General features: G+C 42.1%; 1 protein-coding gene across 2 annotated transcripts in view; it reads left to right on the forward strand.

Annotated features, from left to right (window-relative positions):
- Window positions 1-2696: 2696 nt before the first annotated feature.
- The window catches only part of LOC125721988 (uncharacterized), a 433000-nt gene continuing 410918 nt past the window's right edge, over window positions 2697-24778 (forward strand). For both annotated transcript variants that reach the window (XM_048998234.1, XM_048998232.1), the window contains exon 1: window positions 2697-2715. The gene's annotated coding sequence lies outside the window, so the exon portion shown is untranslated. The remainder of the gene's footprint in view (window positions 2716-24778) is intronic.

The following is a 24778-nucleotide window of genomic DNA, read 5'->3' on the forward strand; positions in this document are numbered from 1 at the left end:
GTACATGCTCAATCGCAAATCGCAGTAACATTTTCACAAGAATTTGGGAGATTGAAATGCTAATTCTATGGGGGTGTATTCAGAGGGAAAGGTATGTATGTAGGGCATGTCCCCCCCCCCCCCCCGCCCCCCCCCCCCTTCGTGGTGTTAGATATTCTGTTTCCCCCCCTGTGTGTTAAGTAGTGGTTTGCTCTTGCGTGTTTAATAAAAGATTGTACTACCCTGCTTGTCCTGGCGTATTGTCTGTGGTTTGGGGGGAGGTTAATCTGTGTGTGTGACCGTGAGTGACGCGACATGTGTGCTACAGTATACATCCAGTATGTAACTGTATAAAGTAAAACTCACTGAATAATATAAAATGCAAATGGATACTGTAATATGAAGCATTGCAGTAAGAGGACAATATTACAGTACAGGGCACATTGTTGGATTACATACCTGCTGGCTCTGTGAAATGTTTGAGTGGTTGAGGACATGGTTGTTTTCCCATCATTCGGCTGACCAGCCTCAGCCATTGTAAGGCCATGATTGAGGACCTAAATATATATATACAGAACTGTGCAAAAGTCTTAGGCAGGCAAAGAAAATGATGTTTAGATTATCCTCCTGTTGGTGTAAAACTATGATATGATGCCTGTCAAAGTGTGTCAGCTTCACCATTTCAGAACCTCTGCTAAAATCATCCTGGTATTTGCAGCGACCGTCCAGTGCAGCCATGCATTTTTAGACTTGGCCACTAGCAGACCTCATACAGCTAGTCAATCTCTCACTGACTTTTTAAACCAATATATTTAATTATTTAATTGAGCTGTTGGTGAAATTTAACAAAATCGTGGAACGGCTGAGGTGCCCCTGAAGACAAGTTTGGGAACTGAAGCGGTGTTCATCTAGCCGTCCAACTAGATATCAGTAACTTTTTAGAAAACATAAGAAATTATTACTAGTTTTTATTGTGTTACTCTTAATTTGCACACATTCTAATATTAAATTGTATTTTTTGTTCTAAGCCAAAGTGCACTTGCTACCCAGATAAACAGCTTTAAACATTTCTTTGGACTGCCTAAGACTTTTGCACAGTACTGTACTGTATATGGTAATGCTAGATTGATAACTCCTATCAGTGTTGTGTTTTTGGTAAATATGCTAAATTTGCTGATGCAGTCTTCTCAGTTGCCCCTTTGTCCGCCTTACTTACTGTTGCTATGCCTGCTATGTGCTCACTCTGCGTGCCTTAATTATATTATGGTGTTTTATTATTAATTTATTCATAATCATTGTTATTTTTTCAACCTCTGTGTGGCCATAATATTTTGGGTTTTATAGTTACAGTTATGTGGATTAATCTATTTTCTCTGTGTTTTACATGAAGAACAAGGTGTGACAGGGGATGATTTTGTGGACATTGGAGAGCAAGATGTTTACCTTTTGTTCCCCAAAAACCTCAGACTGAGGAAATCCCTAATTTCCATTTTAAAACTAAAGGCAAGTAAACTGTCTGTTTTATAGCAAGTTCTGTGTTTTTTGTGGTTTCACAGACATACTGCTGTCAGGTCATGGTTACAGAATATATCATATTTAGTTTCATGATCTTTCCCTCAAGCAGTCTGGAGTGGAAGCAGAAGACTTCCTAAAAAATAAGCAGGGAAATCAGCGGCAACACCTGAACAAAAGAGATTCAGTGTAAGTATCACACAGTCCTGGAAATAGAAACTAAAGTGGACAGAGCTGTATGAACACAGACAGTGCAGGTGGAAGTAGAATCAGCAGAATAAGTGGTTCTCACATCAGAAATACTGCTACCATTCATTCTGCTCATTCTATGTCCACCTGCACTCCTCTGTATTCTAACGTTTTTGGTGCAAAACTGATATCTTTCTTTTTTCTACACGTCTCCACCAGGCTGTTGTAAGATCATCCCTGGGTGCATCAAAAATGTGGACCACTGCCTGCAAGGGAGCGGAAATTGACTGGAACCCTGTCATAAGCAAAGTCTGTACCTCATAAAATTGTTTAAAATCAATATTTCTAATCAAATAGTTTAATTTCTCTATTACTTTTTTACCACATAAAGCACAATGAGTGCTTAAAATTTCAATTCACAAGGTAAAACACCAAATAAAGTGTTTTAACAGAATATTTCATGTAATTTCAAGGTCACAGCAGAGTTGCCCTGCAGCCTCGTCGGCAAAGAGCAGGAAATTCGGGAAAAAGCCTTAAAAATGCTCCGAAACAGGAGGGAGGACCTCCGAAGGTCAGGAAAGGTAATACATACTGTACATAGGGAACCCACAAGCAAGTTAAAATTATTCAGTCCCTTACAATCAAATTAAATCATGAATGTAATGTCCGGAATACAGACCTAGTCAGCCAAGGCTGAATAATGTTCCTGTTCATGTTCTGCTTCACTTTCCTGGCTTCTCATGTCGTGGCAAAACTTCATTTCTACTGATTCCATTGTCTAGAAGACAGGAAGGACTTCAGCTTCACTCCAACAGTATGTAGCTTTTTCTGCATTTATACCATATCATTGTGTAATATATATAGTCATATATTTCATAATTTAGCTTCTAAAATATTGTGCAATCACCAGCCCAATTGATTTTTTTGCCATCTTAATCCTCCCAGGATCAGTACAGTATATGTGCAAACATATTTTATGTGTTTACAGACGTGTAAGACTAATGAAAAAAGGTGGGAGAACAGTGGCCCTTGGAGGTAAAATGTGTTTTTACATTTTCCCAGTGCTGCTGCATGATTCACTGTACTGCAGTGTCAGGTTTTACATTGCCCAGCACACCTAATTTGACTAAAGAACTTGATGATGTTACGATGATCAGTGTGTTGGCCAGTGAAACTGACAATGTGCTGAATTTTGGGAAATTTTGAAATGTATTATAAACACAGTATATTAATCTGCACAATGTAGCAAAACAGTCTGAAACGTAACTGAGATACAGAGGTTATACACTGATCAGCCATAACATGTGAAGCGAATAACATTGATTACTTGGTTACAGTGGCATCTGGCTGTGGGGGGGTTATATTAGGCAGCAGGTGGATGCTTTGTCCTTGAAGCTGATGTGTTGGAAGCAGAAACAATGTGCAAGTGTAAGGATGGGAGTGACTTTGACATGGGCCATTTGGTGATGGCTAGAGAGCTGGATCATAACCCCCAGCTCTTGTGAGATGGTCCTGCAGTGGTCAGCAGGTTCATGGTGGGGCCCAGGCTCACCTTTGCCGCCAAAATAGCCATGACTCATCAGGGCGTGGATTCCTCTAGACCTCTGAAGGTTTGCTGTACTATCTGACATGTAATGAGCCTCCGTCACCCGTTCACATATTTCCCTACAGTTTTGGAGATGCTGTGACCGAATCATCAAGCCATCACAACTTGGCCCTTGTCACTCAAATCTTTAGGCTTGTCCACTTTTCTGCATCCCAGTATATCCTACACATTGTTTATTTGCTGCCTAATAGGTCCCACCTACTAGCAGGTGCCACTATTACCAGGTAATCAATGTTATTCACCTGTTAGTGGGCGCAGTGTTTGACAAATATAGTTTAAAATATCAGTCATTTAACCTAATTCCGAAATATTAAATGTGGAATGGAAATAATGGAAGCTATTGCTTGTGTGGAGTGAACTGAACTTAATTTTGAACAATGTTTCAAATTGCTACATACCTGAAATGTTTGTGGTTTCTTGTAGAAAGAACAGAAGCACTTGAGGTTTGCCTCCAGGACATCACACCTCCTATTAAGCGCCTTTACAAAGTAAGTAATTTCCTTGAAATATCATCAAAATATTTTTTTTCTGGACAGCTCTAAGACTGGGTTTCCGTGGGACATTATTAGGATTTGAAGTAATTAAACCAATTTGGTCTTATATAGCATTAAAAATGGTTTAATTGACAAACAATGCCTTAAATTGCTTTAAAAAGCATGATGCTTTATTGTCATGTACATTAAACATTTAATATACACACAGGACCAGTTGGCTAAATTCTCCAACCTGTGATTGGCTGGTTTGTGATGCTTGTGGATATCACTGTGCTCTCAGAATGGAGTCACAAATATACCAGTGTAAAATATACGGTGTTAAGGGGGAATTTGCTTCTGGGTTAATTAGTGACAATTGCAAATGTTTTGTGTTGATTCTTCAGCTTCATATACAGATTCGCAGATTCATAATTACCACAGAAGGGGAAGTAAAGTCTGTTCTATTTAAAAGCCAGACATGTTAAATTACTGCAGGGCACATTAACCTGTCCACAGTGCCTGTTGTATGAGAGCATCATGATTATTAATAATATACACTGTATTTCAAAAGGACCTGTGGGATTAAAACTGAGGGTTATTAAGACACACCTTGCTTATACCTCTATACCACTGTGAGTCCAAGTCCTCACCCAGCATTTACTGACACAGGTTAATGTAAAGAAACATCAGCACATTTTAACATGGCCATGATTCCATCTTTAGCAAATACCTTATATATATAACATAATATGGATTTGCAGACACCCTCAAAAGCCCTGTAATAACAAGAATAAGGCTATATAAACTCTTTCACTGGCTGGTTTGTTTTTTATCTCATACATCTTACCGACTGATCCGAATGTCAATACATTTTGATGTACAAGTTGTAGTAATTGCATGTTTGAAGAAGCTCCATCCTCCTAATATTTTTTTCTTCTTTACCATCATAGGCAGGAGAAAGAGTGAAATGGAGGAAAAAATACATAGATGGGTGAAGTAAGCAGCAGGAGCAAAGAGCAGAAGAGGAAATAGGAAAGAAGAAGGGAGAGGAAAAGAGAGAGAGAGGAGAGAAGACAGATGAGGAGGGAAAAGCAGTGGAAGAAGGAAGCAACAAATGTAAAGGAGGAAGAGGCTATGAAGACGGAGCTTATAGCCCAGCGAAGGCTTTCCAAGCCCAAGGGGGCAAGTGGCCGGTAAAAGGAAGGAAGCAACAAACGTAAAGGAGGAAGAGGCTATGAAGACGGAGCTTATAGCCCAGCGAAGGCTTTCCAAGCCCAAGGGGGCAAGCGGCCGGTAAAAGGAAGGAAGCAACAAACGTAAAGGAGGAAGAGGCTATGAAGACGGAACTTATAGCCCAGCGAAGGCTTTCCAAGCCCAAGGGGGCAAGCGGCCGGTAAAAGGAAGGAAGCAACAAACGTAAAGGAGGAAGAGGCTATGAAGACGGAGCTTATAGCCCAGCGAAGGCTTTCCAAGCCCAAGGGGGCAAGCGGCCGGTAAAAGGAAGGAAGCAACAAACGTAAAGGAGGAAGAGGCTATGAAGACGGAACTTATAGCCCAGCGAAGGCTTTCCAAGCCCAAGGGGGCAAGCGGCCGGTAAAAGGAAGGAAGCAACAAACGTAAAGGAGGAAGAGGCTATGAAGACGGAGCTTATAGCCCAGCGAAGGCTTTCCAAGCCCAAGGGGGCAAGCGGCCGGTAAAAGGAAGGAAGCTTTTCTCATTGTAATTCATTCATGCATGATAATAAAACAATACGTTTGTCATACTGGTTTGTGATTTATTATGCTTTATTTTTACATAAACATTTGAGCACACAATTAAAATTAAGTGGCGATATAAGGATATTTTAAGTGCTTAAGAACTTAAAACAGTCTTAAATAATCACTTAATTAATAAAAATTAATAGGTGAAATAAAGAATTTTAATGGTTTGTGGACCCCTATAATAATATTAAACTCCCTTTATTAGAATTGAGGACAGATGTAAGTAATTTTAAGTAGTAATGGAACCTTGCAATACTCTTAAACTGCCCCTTAATTAATCAGAATTAAAGGGCAATGTTATGTAATTACAGACCTTGAAACAATCTTAAATTGTCCCTTAATTTATAAAAAAAGGGGTGAAATAAGGATTTTTTGAGAGTAAATTTAAGAGGCAAATTTGAAAAAGTAAGGAGGAAATTCAGTAGTTTTACCCCTTAATTGGCCTTAATCATTGCACCTTTTCCCTTAATTTCACATATAGCAATAATTAAGGACAAAATTAACGTAATTTTAATTTTAAAAATTAAGGGGTTTGATTTCGTAGTGTAAGTACGTAGTGTAAGATATAGTAAAAGACTTACTAACTGGTAATGCACGTTAGCATTACGTTAAATGACCACTTTACCTGCTACTTACCAGTTTTGTCGCTTACCGTTTTTCAGAAACACACCGGAGTTAAACTTACGCCGCGTTATTTACCGGCACTTCTAACACCATTTGCGGCCATTAACTCATAGGTGGCAGTAACACTGAAATGACTCTTTCTGCGTCAAAATAAGGTAATACTGTGATTTTGATACTTTATCATTTCCTTTAACTTAACCGTATCTTTTCCTCCGTCTCTGCTTATTGATATTTAGGAGAGTGTCAGATATAAATTAACGATGCAAAATTATCAAACCACAGACACGACACTGAAGAGATGACAAAGACACAGTTTGAAAAGTAAGTATATGTTTTATTGTAAAGCTCTTATCTTATTTTAACTTAGCCTATCATATGATATTTTAACTTATTGTCTATCTTATTGTATTTTAACTTATCATATGTTAACTTAGCCTATCTCATCCTATCCTATCTGACATCTATAATAATACTTAAACAGTATCTCTATTATCCTTCCTACCCCGGCCATAACCCACAAGTCCGTCAGGAACAATGTCTCTGTCCTTCCTCCGTCCCTGGCCATAACCCATAAGTCCACGTATTCTTGTCTGGAGTTGCTGCTCCACCGATGGCTGACGCTGCCCCTGGCCTCTCTCTGCTCGCAGGGCGCAGGAGCCGTTGCTGTCTGTCCGATGGAGGAACTTCAGCTGGGGCCTCTTCCTGGTCGCTCCTGCTTCCTCCAGGGGGGGTGGCCTGTCCCTCGCGCTCCATGGACGACTCCTCTGGCCACGGAAACTTTCTTCGGTTCCAGTCTGGGACAGCCGATTGTTAAAACAAGGAAAGATGATTGATATAATACATTTTAAGCTCGAATTAAAGTGTTCAAATAAGGTCTCTTAAGCCAGTGCTTTACCTTCGGTATGTAAGACACCCTCCATGTCGATCCGGGCTTGTCCGTGTCATCCTTCTTAATGATCTTCACCGTCTCCACGCTCTCGCCGATGTTCTTCTCCAGTGCCTCGTTTTTTGGGGGAAAAGTTCCCCCTTCCTTGGGTGTTATTTTAACTTTGATTTTAATTTTAATTTTAATCTTAACAACTTTAATTTCTTGCTTGTCCATTTTTTTAAATGCTGTGAGTTTTCCAAATGCAAACTGTCTCTCAGATGATCGTAAGAAGTTTGAGAAGATAAGTACATGTGATTCAAAAGTAACCAAGCTGTTGTCACGGACGCCTATTCGTACCATAACAGACGATGCGATGTTATGCAGCTCGTCGGTGACTTTCGGCCGCGTTCGGCTCCGACTGACCGGTCGTAGGTCCGATTCGGCTGTAAGCAGGTTGCCAACTCTGACGCATCTGGCGCGAGACTCGGGCTTTCAGACTCAAACGCACACAGCAATAAATCTTATGGAGAATCTCTATTAATCCATTTAAAACCTAAAACTGGCTACATCAAAAGTGTTTGGGCAGTTTGCAAATCCTGAAGACTATTTACAAGGTAATAAAACCGTTATATAAATGTGAATACGTGTGTAGACTTGTCTCGAATTGCACGGTAATTTCTTGTCATAGCGTGAATGCACATAAAATAAATACGCATTTGCGCTGCTACAACAAGGAATTGTCACGCGTGTACGGGGAATGCGTACTTGCGTACCATGCAGTTATGTGCGCTCCTGATCATATGTATAGTATATTGTACAATAAATGCTATAACATTTAAGTCGTATTGTTAGGTCTTTTTTAATCATAAATTTCTTAGTTCATTCCTGCCGACAGTTGGGGCAGAGACTGTCATACGCTCTGGGTCATACTCACAGCCAGACGCGGCGCAACAGTGAAAGATTTACAAATGTGACAAAAGGTCTTCTGTGTGTCAATTAATTCATACATAGAGCTTTAATCCCGTTTACATGAAAAGCTGTAGTTATTGTGCCCCTGACAATTCCAAATTTCTATTTGCAGCAAACTGACAAACAGAATAAGTACAGGACACTGGAAAATACTTGAAAAACATAACATGGTAAAGTGGATTTCAGCATTTTCTGTCGTTACATTTGTATTAGAATTGTAACAAATCTCTTCGTTAGTACTATATTGTATTTCGCAGGATGTTCCTCATCAGATTGGCTCTGTGGACTGTGGTGTGTTCATGTTGATTGTTGTCACGTCACGAATCGGGGAAACAAAGGATTTATTGGGGAAACTAGCTAGGAACACGGGACAATAGAAGTAGCGACTTAAATGACACGATTGGGGAAACATATTTTGAAGCGGAGTTAAATACATAGGACTAATGAAAACAACTGGAAACAGCGAATGACATCGGGGTTCCACACGAGGTTAACGAGGGGGCGTGGCACACGGGAGGAGCGGACAAGCGGCGCATGACAATTGTAAGACGGACCACCTTGAATTGTTGGACTTGTGATACAGAGAATGTATTGAAGTTTTTCCCCTCCCCTCCCTTTTATCAGTATGCACTGTGCATGACCTTGGTGTGTCTTGAGTATTACAAAATGCACCATGAACTGTCTATATTATATGCCTACATTATATTTTTATTTATGTCATAATATGTGATTTTGATCTGTTGTTTTTCAGTGAGTTGGAGGGATTTGACAAAAACATCCTTTTAGAAATGCGTGAGGAAGTAAGTTCTTTTCTTTTTGACAAATAGTGTATCTGTCAGGTTTGCGATACAACAGAGAAATTAAATATTTTATTTCACTCCTCAGGGTCAAGACTCTGGTCTCCAACTCACCGCTCTCTGTTATATTTCCATAGCCATGTTGTCCAATAGTAACACTGAATTTTTCTATGCTATAGTTTTTTATGTTTAATCATTGCATGCTATATAAATTATTATAAATAATAGCTTATTCTCCTTGTGATGTGTGTGTGCCTAAAAGTATTAAATAGAAGTAAAAGCAACTACAGTTTCCTCATTAATGTATTTCATGAACTGATATTTTCTCAACAAAACCCATGTTTGCATTTAAGTCTCTGTCATGGTTTGTACATAATATTTGCAACAACCATTATGAAAATTTTGCAGAATATGTACTACAAGCCTCTCCAGTTGCAGCCACACCCATATCCAAACTCACATATAAGGTACATTTGTATATGTGTTTCCAAGGTACCAACATTCCTACAGAACCCATCCTTCCATCCATTTTCCAAACTGCTTATCCTACTGGGTCGCAGGGGGCCCATCCTATCCTGGAAGCAATGGGAATGAGGTGGGGAGCCACCCAGGATGGGGGGCCAGCCCACTGCACAGGGAATATAGAATATACACTCAATATAGGGAATTTCAGTGTGAGTCCTGATGCATTATGCATACTGCTTTCAAATCTGTGATCAAAGCATTGAATGCAAAAAATATGGAGACCATAACGTCTCTAAAAGGTGAAAACACTACATGTCAAGCGCCCCCTACTGGCTAGCTGCAGTACCATTATTAGCACCACCCATCCGCATGTGTTTCAGTGGTAAGAGGCAATTTTCCACATCACTTTCATGTCTTTCCATCTACACAATAACAAAACATTTCTTCTCAAAGTATTATTAGTTATGTAATTAATGTCATCTAAAGATGAATGTCACTAATATTATTATTACAATTACTTTGAGTATTTTGTCAAATGGAAATCGATACTTTTCTTCAACACAACGTGCAGCTTCTACCCCAAGCACAATCCACATTATTACTTAAAAGCTTATTGACCCCCTGATTCTGGTATCACTTACTTTTCAGCAAATTCAAGTAAACATTATCTGTGCTGCATTTGTATGATGAAACCAGACCTTGAGCCCAATATAAAATAACTGAAATAAACACACAGTCATTCAAACTTCAGCACTTTTTAATTTTGTTTTGTCTTTCAGTATAAAAGCTGCAACATCAAATCCGGCCAGTTCTGATCTGCCTGCCATTTTTGCCTAAAAAATAAATGCTGGTGTTATGAAAAACTATGTCATATAGCTATATTACAGATTTATTACAGCCAAACACATCTCGGAGCTCCGAGGAACCTCCTTCTCCTTACATTTGGGGAAGATGGTGGTGCATGAGGTAGTGCTATCATTTAGCAAACAAAGAGTTGCAGGTTCGAGCCCTAGTTTCTACTGACCCCATTAAAGTGTCCTTGAGCAAGACACTGAACCCCGCCTTGCATGGCAGCCTCCGCCACTGGTGTGTGGATGGGCGAATGTGAAGCATGAATTGTAAAGCGCTTTCAGTTCTCGTAAGAGTAGAAAAGCACATTTACCCTGTGCGTTTTGGATTTGGATTGTATTGGTGTATGGACAACCATAGACAGCACCAGTCAGGTAACTAAAGAAACGGTTTGGTTGGTGATCTGAGATGTGGGAAACTCATCCTTCGTTAATCAAGTTCAAATTTCACCTGACTGTCACTTACTGTCATGAATTTATCAAATAGGTAGTGTATCTGTTCCAAGAAATTCATATATGGTGTTCATGGTATTATGTTCTTGACTAATTTTGACAATTGAACAGACTATTGTGCATATGATGACTTACAGAATGAAATCATGCTGACATGTTTTGGAGAGAACAACCATTACACTGAGAATCAACTAATCAGTTTAGATCAGCAAGATCTATTTATTTGGAAAATGTGCTAAATGTGAGTTCATTGTGCTAACTGTAGGCTACTTGTACGTAACCGTTTGCAAAGATGCACTGAGACACTTGATACATGTACTAAGACATTTGCAGTTTGATGAAATCAATGAGAAATGCCATTCTGTTGTGAACAATTGCATGGTGGTTTGGAGATTTGTCCATGTTATTTTGAGAATGTCATTTCTGTTTCAAGGAATGAGCCAAACCAATGGAGAAAAACTGTAAATAAAACAGAAAAGACTAAGAACACGACAAAAAGCAAAAAGGAGCACGAGGGTCAGAAACAAAAAGGGATCAGCAAAGACTAATGACAAGCAGGCAGGTAAGCAGAAGATACATGTAACAGAATGAGAATATTCACAGTCAACAGAGTCATACTAATCACAAGCAGGCGGGTAAGCAGAAGATACATGTAACAGAATGAGAACATTCACAAATCAACAGAATCATACTAATCACAAGCAGGCGGGTAAGCAGAAGATACATGTAACAGAATGAGAACATTCACAGTCAACAGAGTCATACTAATCACAAGCAGGCAGGTAAGCAGAAAATACATGTAACAGGATGAGAACATTCACAGTCAACAGAGTCATACTAATGACAAGCAGGCGGGTAAGCAGAAGATACATGTAACAGAATGAGAACATTCACAAATCAACAGAATCATACTAATCACAAGCAGGCGGGTAAGCAGAAGATACACGTAACAGAATGAGAACATTCACAATCAACATCATACTAGTCATACTAATCACAAACAATGAACCACTAGGAACTAAAACTCAGGCAGGAACTTAAATACAAAAACTGAACAGGGTGATGACAAGCAGGAGTGAAACAGACAATTAACCAATAGCGGAAGGTGCAGGACAACGAGCAATCAGGGAAACACACAAGGGCAGGTACAAGAACAGGCAACAGGTGGAACTAATTAACTCAGGGAACTGAAGAGGGAAACTAAGAACTAACCGAGGAAACAGGGAAACAGGAACTTAGCCTTGGGAGTAACAGACAGGTAGGAACACAAGCACGGGCACAAAGAATTTAACCAAAACCAAATACAAAATCACCAGACACAGGAACTAGAAAAACTCACACAAATGAAACACTAGGGAGTAAAACAGAGAAACAGAGGAAGTGGGATTCAAACACAGAACAGAAAGGTTCACAGACAATCACATGTTCAACATGCTGAGCTATGTGGCCAACAGGGACCAGGGCAAACACAGAGTCTAATAACACGAGGGACCTGTATTTATTAACAGCCCAGTTCGTCGCTGTGAGTCTGACACACAGATGCTGTATGACAGGAGTCATTAAGCTGACATTTTTGTGGGTATTTTCATTCAAATTTCTGTTCATCTCATGGACTGTTTAATAAAGCTGCCGGCTGAGGACCAGACAGGCATCTGCTGTTCAGGCTAGAGACTCTGATGCTGTAGCCTAGAGTCATGCCAAAGTCAGGGACCCCTCCCACAACAGTCAAATGTATTAAATCAGCCACCCCCCTTGGCTAATTTTATCACCAGCAACCAATCAAGTGACCAATCATGTCAGCATAGTGCTCCCAGTGGTGTGAATCAGCCATTGCACCTATCTAGCTTTTCCATTACACACAGCAGCTTCCAGTTATAATAGTCATTTATATTAACAGCATGTAGACTGTTTCCAATTAATTTAATTCTGGGTTTGGAAAATGTGATTTTCCTTCAAAAACAAACTTTTCACAGGGATTCCAAACTTTTGAGCAGTAGTGTTTGGGCATTTCTTCATTTTAACATGTTATATGGGTATTTTTGGGTTTTTCATGTTGCATTTCTGTAAAGGTACCTGCCATACAAATTGGTGTTGACAGTGATACTTTTCAGCTGGTTTCAAGTAAATTTTGTCCTCATATTATGTGGGTGATTCTTTCAGCTCAATGAGACAGTAGGAAATAGACACTTGAGGTGCATCCTGCCATTCTGACACTATTCTTTGGTAAGTTTTATATTTACAGGAGACATAGAAATGACAGGGCTGAATTATTTTGTTGCCGGCCTGGGGGTTGGGTTTGATTATAACCACCACCAAGTGTTATAACAGAACCATGTCAGGACACTAGGGGGCACTAAAGCATTGGGTAAGGGGAGATACAGCAAAAGGAGAGGATACAGAAGTAAAAGGCTGAGTCTGAATGCATCTGTGGTCGTGGTCGTGGTCTGTTGGAAATTCTAAGATTCACAGCAGAATATTTTACATGGGGTCAGAAGATCGGCAGCAGGAGCCCGTGAGTAGAAAACCAACATTAGTTTGAAGGTCAGAGGAAATACAGAGGATCTGGCAATACTAGGGCCTGCTACAGTAAGTGAGGGAGCTGGCCAGCTTACAGATGCATTTCCAAGAGGGGAGCAAAGAAAATAACATGAGAGGTGGAGCAGATATTTTCAGTAGAACCTCCAGGAAGCTTCAATTTTGACAGGCCAAGCAGCTGGACTCAGTGCTTACGATGCTTTGAGTGATTTCGAGGAGCTTCAGGAATATCTGAAAAGACTGAGGAAGACCATTCAACTCGCTGCTGTACATGACTGGGGAGAAAAGCAATGACACGCTGGTTTTGTCTGACGAACAGAAATAGTTTGCAGAGACATTTACATTTACAGTATTTGGCAGACGCCCTTAGCCAGAGCGACTTACATAAGTGCTTTAAGAAGCTGCGATGAATTTTTCCGATACTAGCTCAATAAGGACACAGGCTATGAATACCATCTATCTGAACACTGTTGAGAAAGTGCAACAATAATTATTATTTTGTTGTACACATACACACACACGGAAAAGAGCTGAGTAAGAATACAGAGTACTACTTCAGGTATTTCTGAAAAAGGAAAGCTTTGAGTTGTCGCTTGAAGACAGCCAAGGTTTCTGCTGTTCGGACATCAAGGGGGAGTTCATTCCACCAACTAGGCGCCAGGACAGAGAAGAGCCGAGATGTGTGTCGTCCTTGTGCATTGAGGGGTGGTGGGACCAGTCTAACAGTGCTGGAGGATCGGAGAGATGGGGGTGCAGTACGGGGTGTGATGAGGTCTTTTAGGTAGGATGGTGCCAGACCATTTTTGGCTTTGTATGCGAGCATCAGTGTTTTGAATTTGATGCGGGCAGCTACAGGAAGCCAGTGGAGAGAGCGTAGCAAAGGAATGGTGTGGGAACTTTAGAAGGTTGAAAACAAGTCGAGCAGCTGCATTCTGAAGCAGTTGGAGGGGACAGATGGCACGCAGTGGTAAACCCGCTAGAAGCGAGTTGCAGTAGTCCAGGCGTGAGATGACGAGGAACTGGACGAGTATCTGGGTAGCCTGAGTGGAAAGAAATGGACGTATCCAAAACCAAAAGCCCTGGCTGAGTATTTTATTATTAAACACATTATAATATATGAGAGAGCAAATTTTAACAGCCGAAATCAACAGGCAGGTGAATCAGCAGGAAGTTGTATTATAAGACAGAGTTAGCTGAGGTGGCATCACCATATGCACTGTCAGCCCCTGGACATGGAGCTCTGTACACATGGAGGTGAGAGTCAGCTTGGCAGCAAAGGGCAGCCACCTGCAGTGGCACCTATGGAGCTGGGAGTTAAGGGCTCTGCTCAAGGGTCCAGAGACATGTGGCTGTTCTGCCAAAGCCAGGCTTGATCGAGCAACCTTCCGATCTTCCGAGGCTTAGCCCACTCTGCCTCATATTAGGATTTGTGTGGACCTAACAAGACTCAATGGAAGCGTCTGCTGAACGAGGCACATACTCCAAGCTGTGGATGACACACTTGCCAAATTGGACGGAGCAGTAGTGATCTCCAAACCGGATGCCTGATCGGGATTCTGGCAGATACCCTCATATAAAGACTCCGAGCCCTTGATGACCTTCATTACTCTCCTTCAGCAGGTACTGTTTAAACAGTTTAAACTTCCAGCTGAGAATCTCTCAGATTGTTTCAGGCACACCTAGAACAATGTGCTATACCGATGACATTTTGTTAATTGGATTCAGAATGCAGCTGCTCGTCTTGTTTTCAACCTTCCCAAGTTCTCCCACACCATTTCTTTGCTGCGCTCCCTCCACTGGCTTCCTGTAGCTGCACGCATCAGATTCAAAACACTGATGCTTGCATACAAAGCCAAAAATTCTCTGGCACCATCCTACCTAAAGGACCTCATCACACCCCGCTCTGCACCACGATCCTCCAGCACTGCTCGACTGGTCCCACCTCCCCTCAAGGCACAAGGAAGACACGCATCTCGGCTCTTCTCTGTCCTGGCACCTAATTGGTGGAATGAACTCCCCCTAGATGTCCGAACAGCTGAATCCTTGACTGTCTTCAAGCGACGACTCAAAACTTCTTTTTCAGAAATACCTGACGTAGAACTTCTATATTCTTACTCGATTCTTTTTCTGGTGTGTGTTTAAAAAAAAAAAAAAATGAATAAAAAATTCTGCACTACTCAATGGAGTTCTCAGAGATAGTATTCATAGCTTGGGTCCTTATTGAGCTAGCATCGGAAATTCATTGCAGAGTCTCAAAGCACTTATGTAAGTCGCTCTGGCTAAGGGCGTCTGCCAAATCCTGTAAATGTAAATGTAAATGTAAATTGGCAAAGACCAGAGGGAGCATGACGATAGGCTATGCAAAGTTCCCCAGAAGTTTGAGAATGCAGACCTCACTCTAAATGAACACTGTGAGTTCAGAGTGAATGAGTGAAGTTCCTGGGACATAAAATAAGCGTAACAGGGACTGAGGTGAATCCCGACAACATTAAAGCCGTTATCAACATGCCCAAACCTCAGAGTACTGAAGGAGTGAGACGCATCGTGGGGATGGTGAACTACATTGGCAGGTTTTCTCCCTGCCTGCCCCCAGCCAGATGGAGAATACAGACCAGTGATGTACATGTCTGACTCCCAGTGAAACCCGATACACATTGATCAAAAGAGAGAAACTCCTGTGTCAGCAGATGCATCGTCATACAGCCTTGGAGGAGGGCTAATGCAGAGGCAGCCAGATGGAGAATACAGACCAGTGATGTACATGTCTGTGTAGGAGTCTGACTCCCAGTGAAACCCGATACGCACTGATCAAAAAAGAGGCCCTTGGTGTGACACGGGCCTGTAAGTGAATGATCATATGTCTCTTGGGATTGGACGTCACGGTGCATACAGACCACAAGCTCCTGATCTCCTTGATAGGTTCTTGACCACTTGATGACTTTCCTCGAGGAACTCCGACTCAGATTGAGGACGAAGAGATTCAAATACAGAATCATTCATGTTGCAGGATAACAACTGGTGGCAGCTGGTGTGTGACCACAAGCTCCACTCGGATCCGAAAACACAAGGGAGAGTGACACACTGGAAAGGGAGAGTGACACACTGGGAAGGGAGAGTGACACACTGGGAAGGGAGTGTGGAGTCTATATCGATCATGTCATGGAGCACATTCCTGTGACAAACTAAACTAGGTCAGATTAGAGACGTGCTGAATGAAGACAGAACCACGAGGCACTAAGACAGTTCGCAGATAGAGTTTAGCCTGTTCACAGGAAAGCCGTCCCAGAGAATATCTTACCTTACTGGTCGTTAAGATTGGACACACATGTAGCAGAGGATGTCCTGCTAAAGGGAGAACAAATCCTTATTCTGACCAGAGACATCAGAGAAATGGTGGAACAGTGTGACATAATCTGCCAGCATTCTGGCCAAGTAACAGAACCTCTCCTCACAGCACCTTTGCCTGCAGGACCATGGTAGAGAGCGGCTGCAGATATTTCCCAGTGGGAAAAAGATCACTACTTAGCTGCAGTGATCACTTCTCCAGATACATAGAAGTAGCCAATCTGCCGACTCTCACAACCTGAACATGTCAGTAGTAGCCCCTGAATTTTCCCAGTGCAGCAGAGAGTCAGAGAGCAGTTAGAGCAGCCAAACAGATACTGAATAAAGATTAGGATCAGAAAGCTCTCTTGGCTTACAGAACAACTCCATTAGGACACGGAGTCTCACCAGCAGAACTGTGATGGTCTACAGTTCCAGTCCCTCCTCAAACATTCAGATCGGAGTGACCAGACCTCTAGGTCATTAGAATGAAGGACATGAAGATAAAATGAAAGCTTACGGAGAAAGAGGCAGAGCAGGAGAGCAAAAAAAATCAGGCAATTTACCCTTTCCCTCAGCTTATAAACCCTGATCATGGACTCCATGCTGGGAATAAATGCTCCTTTTCTGAAGGCGTCTTTGCTGTTAACATGTCTTTGCTGTCCAGGTGTAGATGTGACAAGATTATCTTGTGGTCTGCTTGAGGTGTGTTTGGTTCTTTTTGGTTTGACAGTGGCAGAAATGTGGCGATCACTGCATGTTTCAGTCACTGTACCCCACAGCTCAGTAAAGCTGTCCTCTTTGCGATGTTCTCCAAAGGTCTGTCTGAGGGTGTCACTGAGTTCGGCTACTTTGCTAAGATCAGCCTTAGGTGACTGGAGCACGTCTGGCAGAAACTTTGCTTGACCGAGCACCTTTCTGAAGACTACAAGGAGCCCTACAAAACTCAAGTCAATCTGAGACTGCAGTCCTCTGGCTTCTGCAGCTCTCTGGGGATTCGGCATCATCTAAAATCTCACCTGGCAGCCTTAGTCCAGCACTCAGCCTCTCCGTAAGGTTTCTACACGCAGCACGGCAGCAGGCCCATCTAGTCTCACTGAGCCTTTGCAGTTCCCCTGGGCCCCACTGAACATTTCTTTCTGTGCATCCAGCCATTTCTTGTGAACATATGAGCCTGACATGAACACATACAGTCTTTTCAGCAAAGAGAAGAAAACATGCAGCTACAGGGACATTTTTCACACAGTCAACAATGACAATATGCAAACAGTGTGGGCTGCAGTGAACATAAAATGCATATCTGGCAACCTCTCGGGGGGCGGCATGGTGGTGCAGTGGTTAGCACTGTTGCCTCACACCTCTGGGACCCAGGTTGGAGTCTCCGCCTGGGTCACATGTGTGTGGAGTTTGCATGTTCTCCCCATGTCGTCGTGGGGTTTCCTCCGGGTACTCTGGTTTCCCCCCACAGTTCAAAAACATGCTGAGGCTAATTGGAGTTACTAAATTGCCCGTAGGTGTGCATGTGTGAGTGCATGGTGTGTGAGTGTGCCCTGCGATGGGCTGGCCCCCCATCCTGGGTTGTTCCCTGCCTCGTGCCCATTGCTTCCAGGATAGGCTCCGGACCCCCCGCGACCCAGTAGGATAAGCGGTTTGGAAAATGGATGGATGGATGGCAACCTCTCTAACTCCTGTTTGGACCCCAGAGCATCTGCCACTCATGACCTTCACTGCTTTGGCCACCAGCTTCTCTCTGTATTCCAGCTCATACTTATCCAGACATAGAATAGAATAGAATAGAATAGAATAGAATAGCTACTTCATTGTCATTCAGAACATACACCGGTTAGTGCACATCAGGCCAGAATTACATTGCATTGACTCATCATCGGCCCAGTAGAGTAAATAAAAAAATAATATAAAGTGGAATTAACATAGAATATGCATAAAAATATATTTACAGCACTATAGCAGCAAACACCAGTGTACGTCGCCGTTTCAGACATATTGCAGTAGACAATTAAAAAAAAAGCAATTCTTGAAAGTGACGTGTGGATGGATGGAGAGAGGTGGAGTGTGTGTGTGTGTGTGTGGGGGGGGGGGGGGGGGGGCTGCCATGAGGTATTGAGAGTTCAGGAGTCTAATGGCTTGAGGAATAAAACTCTTAGAGAATCTGACTGTCCTGGTCCTGATGCTGCAAAGCCTCTTCCCAGAGGGCAGCAGGGCGAACAGTCCGTGGTGGGGGTGGGCGGAGTCTCTGATGATGTCACAGGCTCTGCTGAGACAGTGTTTGTGCGCAACGTCCTGGATGGATGGAAGAGAAGTCCCGATGATCCTCTCTGCAGTCCTCACCACTCTCTGCAGCCATTTCCTGTCTGAGGCTTTCGAGCTGCCAAACCAGATGGAGATACAGCTGGTCAGCACGCTCTCTATGGTGCCTCGGTAGAAGGTGCTGAGGATGGGAGAGGAAAGCTCTCTTCATCCGGCGCAGGAAGTGCAAACGCTGCTGAGCCCGTTTAACCGGTGATGTTGTGTTTCGTGACCAGTCCAGATTGTCAGCTATCTGCACCCCCAGTAATTTGACGCTGCTGACCACCTCCACAGCACTGTTGTCAATGACCAGTGCTGAATGACTGGGCTGTTTCCTCCTGAAGTACACGATCATCTCCTTGGTCTTCTCCACATTCAGGATCAGGCTGTTGTCACTGCACCATCCCACCAGTCTCTTCACCTCCTCTCTATAGGGCAGGTCGTCGCTGTTCCTAATGAAACCCACTAATCTACTTTGGATTAAGCCTGAACACCACCTCTCACCCCCCCCATCACAGACGCCCCACCATAACACTGCTTTAATATATTACCTGCACTGAAGCCCGTTTGGAGCGAGGTGTTTCAGTGCTGCTCCGGTCTCCTTCCATAGTCCAAAGGCGTGCAGGGTTGGCTGATCGGCGTCTCTAAATTGGCCCTGTACTTGTGTGAGTGTGGCTGTGTGAGTGTGTGCGCCCTGTGGTGTGTTGGTTCCCGACAGGGTTGGTTCCCGCCTGCGCCTGTTGTTCCTGGGATAGGCAATTCTATATTATTCTATTATAAATTAATATTTAGTTACATCAAAGGCGTTTGGGTAGCTTGCAAACCCTATAGACTATTTACAAGGTAATAAAACTCTTACATACATGTAAATGCGTGTGCAGATTTGTCTCAAATTGAAAATGTCACAGCAGCCAGGAGACCAAAGCTGGCAGCCCTGTGAACCTCTGACATATATGTAAATAAGCGGGAAACCTTTTCCTGCCACTGAATTAGCTTTCATTAGTGTGTCATTCAGGCCACACACTGGTTTGTGTTAAATTTGCCAGACAAAAAATAAAGATCAGGCTAAATAAACCCAAATGAATCCAATGGTGGATTATCAATGGATGTCTGTGTATATTTTTACACGTCTGTTATTAATGATAATGCATGCAGATAAATTTAGTGGCTTTTGCCAGCCGGGCGTGGGAGGGGTTCAGTATCTATGTATCAATTTATCTGAGTCAGACAGATAAGTGGGGGCAGAGGAGTAAGGGTGCATGGGCACGTGCCCCCTCCGTCTGACGGAGGAGCATCCAGACCTTTTACAGTGGGCTGGGGGTGGCAAGGGTGCATGGGCACCTCCCCCTTCTGTCCTACGGGGGAGTAACCAGGTCTTTTACAGTGTGATGGGGGGGCCGGGAGTTAAGGGACCCTGGGCACCTGCCCGTTCTGTCTGACGGGGGAGCAACCAGACCTATTACTGGGGAGTGGGGGTAGCAGGGGTGTTAATTATTTAACAAAACAAATTTCATTATTTATTGAAATATATTAATAATAATTTTATTTACTTTAATCCACTGAAGCAGGATAGTAACAGGACATAATTATATTTTCCAGTGTTTTTTGTGTCTGTTATGTCTCCAGTTAAATGATTATTTTATACACTGATTGACAGTCATTGTGTCAGTTATGTTCAGCTGCAGTAATACAGTGAATTTAACTTAATCCAGCAGACTGTGGTTTCATTATGTTACTCAGTTATGCTTTGGGTGACGCTGAAGCAGGACATTAATAGGACAGAACAGAAAGCCTTTATTGTCACTGTACAGGGAGGGAATACAGTAAATGGACATAAATATACAATATATAAAATGTACATATACAGGAGAAGGGGATAGCCCCCCCGAATCAGGATTACATTTAATTACATTTTAGATATTTTATATTTAGAGAAAAAAACTATTAAACAATATTTTTGATGTTATTCAGCTCACTGAAGACTTATTTTTTGTCAAACACAGTACTGTGCAAAAGTCTTAGGCAGTCCAAAGAAATGTTTAAAGCTGTTTATCTGGGTAGCAAATGTACTTTGGCTTAGAACAAAATACACAATTTAACATTAGAACATGTGCAAATTAAGAATAACACAATAAAAACTAGTAATAATTTCTTCTGTTTTCTAAAAAGTTACTGATATCTAGTTGGATGGCTAGATGAACTCCACTTCAGTTCCCAAACTTCTCCTCAGGGGCACCTCAGCCGTTCCACGATTTTGTTAAATTTCACCAACAGCTCAATTAAATAATTAAATATATTGGTTAAAAAGTCAGTGACAGATTGACTAGCTGTATGAGGTCTGCTAGCGGCCAAGTCAAAAAATACATGGCTGCACTGGACGGTCGCTGCAAATACTAGGATGATTTTAGCTGTTGGGGAAAGCGACAGGCTTTCCACCCCAACTCTGCACACACTATTAATTACGAGACAACACACTTAAAGTTTTACTTGCGCAAGGGTAACCACACTCTCTGCAGGATGAGCTACAAAGGAATGTGTTACAAAGGGTGGTTCCCCTTGGCACCTTTATTTATAGTCAATGGGGGGCAGGGGTCTTGTTATGGATGAGTTACTCTCATCCATAATTTTACTAGGGACAAACATTCTGGCCACGGCCTTTTTGTCTCTTCCATTGTCTTTCTGAGCCTTGTTTTAATGGTGCCATTAGTTCTTTCCACCAAGCCTGCGCTCTGGGGGTGATAAGCACAATGATTTTTTATCGTAAACCCGAGTGCTTGTGAGCAGAGGGACATGGTCTGATTTACAAAATGAGTCCCATTGTCTGATCTTATAATATGAGGTATGCCATAGGTAGGGAAATAATGGCCTACCAAACATTTTGCAACAGTCATTGCATCACAGTGCTTTACAGGGTATATCTCTACCCATTTAGAGAAAGTATCTATAATAACTAGACAATACATCTTTCCTTGTGACCAAGATAATTCAATAAAAATCCATATGTACAACTTGAAACAGGTACTCAGCTGCGGGGAACTGGCCACGTTTTGGTCTCATGTTACCCTGTGCATTATGTTTACAGCAAATTAAGCACACTCGACAAAATGGCTTTGCATAATCAGAAAAATTTATAGTATAAAAGTATTGCTGGATGATATGTACCATCCCTCCTGTTGAGACATGAGTATTTCCATGGCTCACTAAGGCAGCTGTTTTGTATAAGTTTTTTGGTAGGATGGACTTGTCATTCATATAGTAAACTTTCCCTTGCTGTATTGCTCCTCTCTTGATCCAACTCTGTATTTCTGTTTTATGTGCATGAGTCTGTGCATCACATAATACATCACTATCTATCAACAAGACATCTGTAACATTTAAGGCAGGTTGTTTTTGTGCAGCACGTTTTGTTGTCATGTCCGCAAAACTATTTCCTTTAGCTATTGCGGAAGCATCGGTTTGGTGTGCCTTACATTTGCATATCGCAAGCCAAGTTGGTAATTGCACAACATCTAACAACCTGAGTAATAAGTTCGTATGAGTTAAAGATGTTCCTTGCGATGTCTTGAATCCTCTATTTTTCCACACTCTTGCATGGTGATAAACAGCTCCAAACACATATTGACTATCAGTGTATATAGTAAGTGGCTTGTTTTTGAAAAGTTCGCATGCCCTAATTACAGCATAGAGTTCAGCCGCTTGTGCTGAACAAGCAGGGGGGAGTGCATTGGCCTCTAACACTTCAGTAGATGTAACTACAGCATATCCGTATTGGGGTCTGTAAAATATCTGCTCTGGGTTTTGTTTGCTCTTCCACAACTGCTTTGCACGAATGTGGTTCTCCATCTTCCGTTGTCGGAAGAAGGGTGCTAGGGTTGAGAGGACCACATCGCTGTATAGTAATGTTTGACTGTGAAAGCAGGAGTGAGACTAAGGTCAGATGTCTAGCATGTGTAAGGAACAGTAGCGGCGTCTGCAAAAGAACCAATGAGACCGAATGTGGCACCTTCAGGGTGAGTGGGTGACACAACACTAATTCTGCTGATAATTTTACTGCTTCTGCAGCAGCTGCACAGGCCTGTAAACACTGCGGAAAACCAGCTGCCACGGTATCTAATCGTTTAGAATAGAACGCTAATGGTCTCTCTTTTGTGCCGAATGGCTGTGTTAATACTGCCTTCATATACCCTTGATTTGCATCAACACATAGGGTAAATGGTTGTTGATAATCTGGCAGAGCAAGTGTCACATTAGTTTGTAACATCATTTTTAGATTTGTGAATGCCAATTCTCCTTCTTTTGTCCACTGAATTTTATCTTTCAGTGCCATGTCCTTCCCATAAATCAGGGTTTGTAAAGGTTGGACGAGTGCAGCATAATCAGGTAGCCATTCTCTGCAATAATTGCAAAGTCCTAAGAAGGACATAATTTGCTGTTTAGTCTTTGATTTTGTTGCCTCTTGTATTGCTTGTTTTCTAGTTTCTAATAACGATCGACCTTGTTGGGAGAGTTTATGTCCAAGATATATAACTTCCTCTCTGCAATACTGTAATTTTTGCTTTGATGCTTTATGTCCTGTATCATACAAATGCTGTAACACTAACAGCGTGGCTTCTTTGCAATGTTGTTTTGTATCTGAGGCAATTAATATATCATCTACATACAATAGCACTTGACTATGGGGCGGTATTTTACAGGAACTCATTGAGTATCTAAGAGCCATTGTATACACATGTGGATTTTCTGAAAACCCTTGAGGGAGTCTAGTGTATGTGTATTTATGTCCTTTATAAGTGAAACCAAATAAGTGTTGTGAATCAGGATGTAGTGGTACTGAGAAAAAGGCATTACTCAGATCCACTACTGAAAAATACTTCTTATCAGGGGTCAGAGAATTGAGCAAAAGGTGTGGGTTTGGCACATCTGGTGCGGCATGTTGCACTATTTTATTTACTGGCCTTAAGTCCTGCACCATTCTCCATTTCCCAGTGTTTCCCTTCTGCACAGGAAAGATAGGGGTGTTGCAAGTGGCCTCAGGTGCCTTCCGCAATATCCCTGATGTTAGCATGTCCTGCATGACTGAGGCTATGCCTTTTTCTGCTTCTGGTTTTAATGGGTATTGTCTCACCACTGGGCGATGTTCTGATTTCAGGACTACCTTGTAAGGTGGGAATCCCTTCACTAATCCTACGTCAGTTGGGGAGGTAGACCATAACCCTTCTGGGAGATCACTTAAATCTGGTTCATCTACCTCTTGTGTTACTAAGAGATCTTGTCATGTCTGATCCTCTAGGTGTGTGGTGGGAGTGACTTTAACTCTCCACCCAAGTGGGAATCTCCAAATCCTTGCTTCCTCATCATATTTCCATCTGACCCTGGCACTGATTTATAATGGTTTACTCTAGACCTATGGGATGCATTTTCAATAAAGGTCCCCAAATCCCGCCATTTGCCTTGTGCAGGTTTTGAGTGTGACACATGGGGTGCTCTCTCTCGGAACAATTCCTTTTGCTTGGGACCTAGCAATACAGAAGTTGCTGAATAGCCTGTCTCAGGACTCACATATAAATGTTGCAGTGTTATGCAAGAGGGTCCTAACGCATGGAACTGTCGGTCATATTGGTAATCTGGGCCAGGGGTGGATTTATACCACATAGTGACATGGAGGGCTCCCTCTGGCATGTCATTAATTTTGTCTCTGCCTTGTCTCTGTCCTGTTGACTCTGTGACGTCATTTCCGTTGTTTCCTGTTTCCTGCGAGAGTGATACTGACTGCTAGCGCGCGAACTTTGAAACCATAGATATCACCTAAATAATAATTCGAGTTAAGTCATTGGGAAAAAGCTTCGCAAGATTAATAATCCTCCAAAAAAAATAAAAAATAAATAAAATTTCCCAGACCCCGACGGATTAATCACCTACGCAAGTACCGACCCACGATCTTCGTTCAATTAAGAAGGTGCTTCCAGCCTTAGAGCCTCAGTTTACGTAAGTACAACGCCATGTCTACTGTTCCGTGATCTGAGTGCAATATGTTTAGCTATTCTTCTCCAGTCATTAGCGGTATTTATA

Source organism: Brienomyrus brachyistius, unplaced genomic scaffold, assembly GCF_023856365.1.
Source record: "Brienomyrus brachyistius isolate T26 unplaced genomic scaffold, BBRACH_0.4 scaffold36, whole genome shotgun sequence".
NCBI lineage: Eukaryota > Metazoa > Chordata > Actinopteri > Osteoglossiformes > Mormyridae > Brienomyrus > Brienomyrus brachyistius.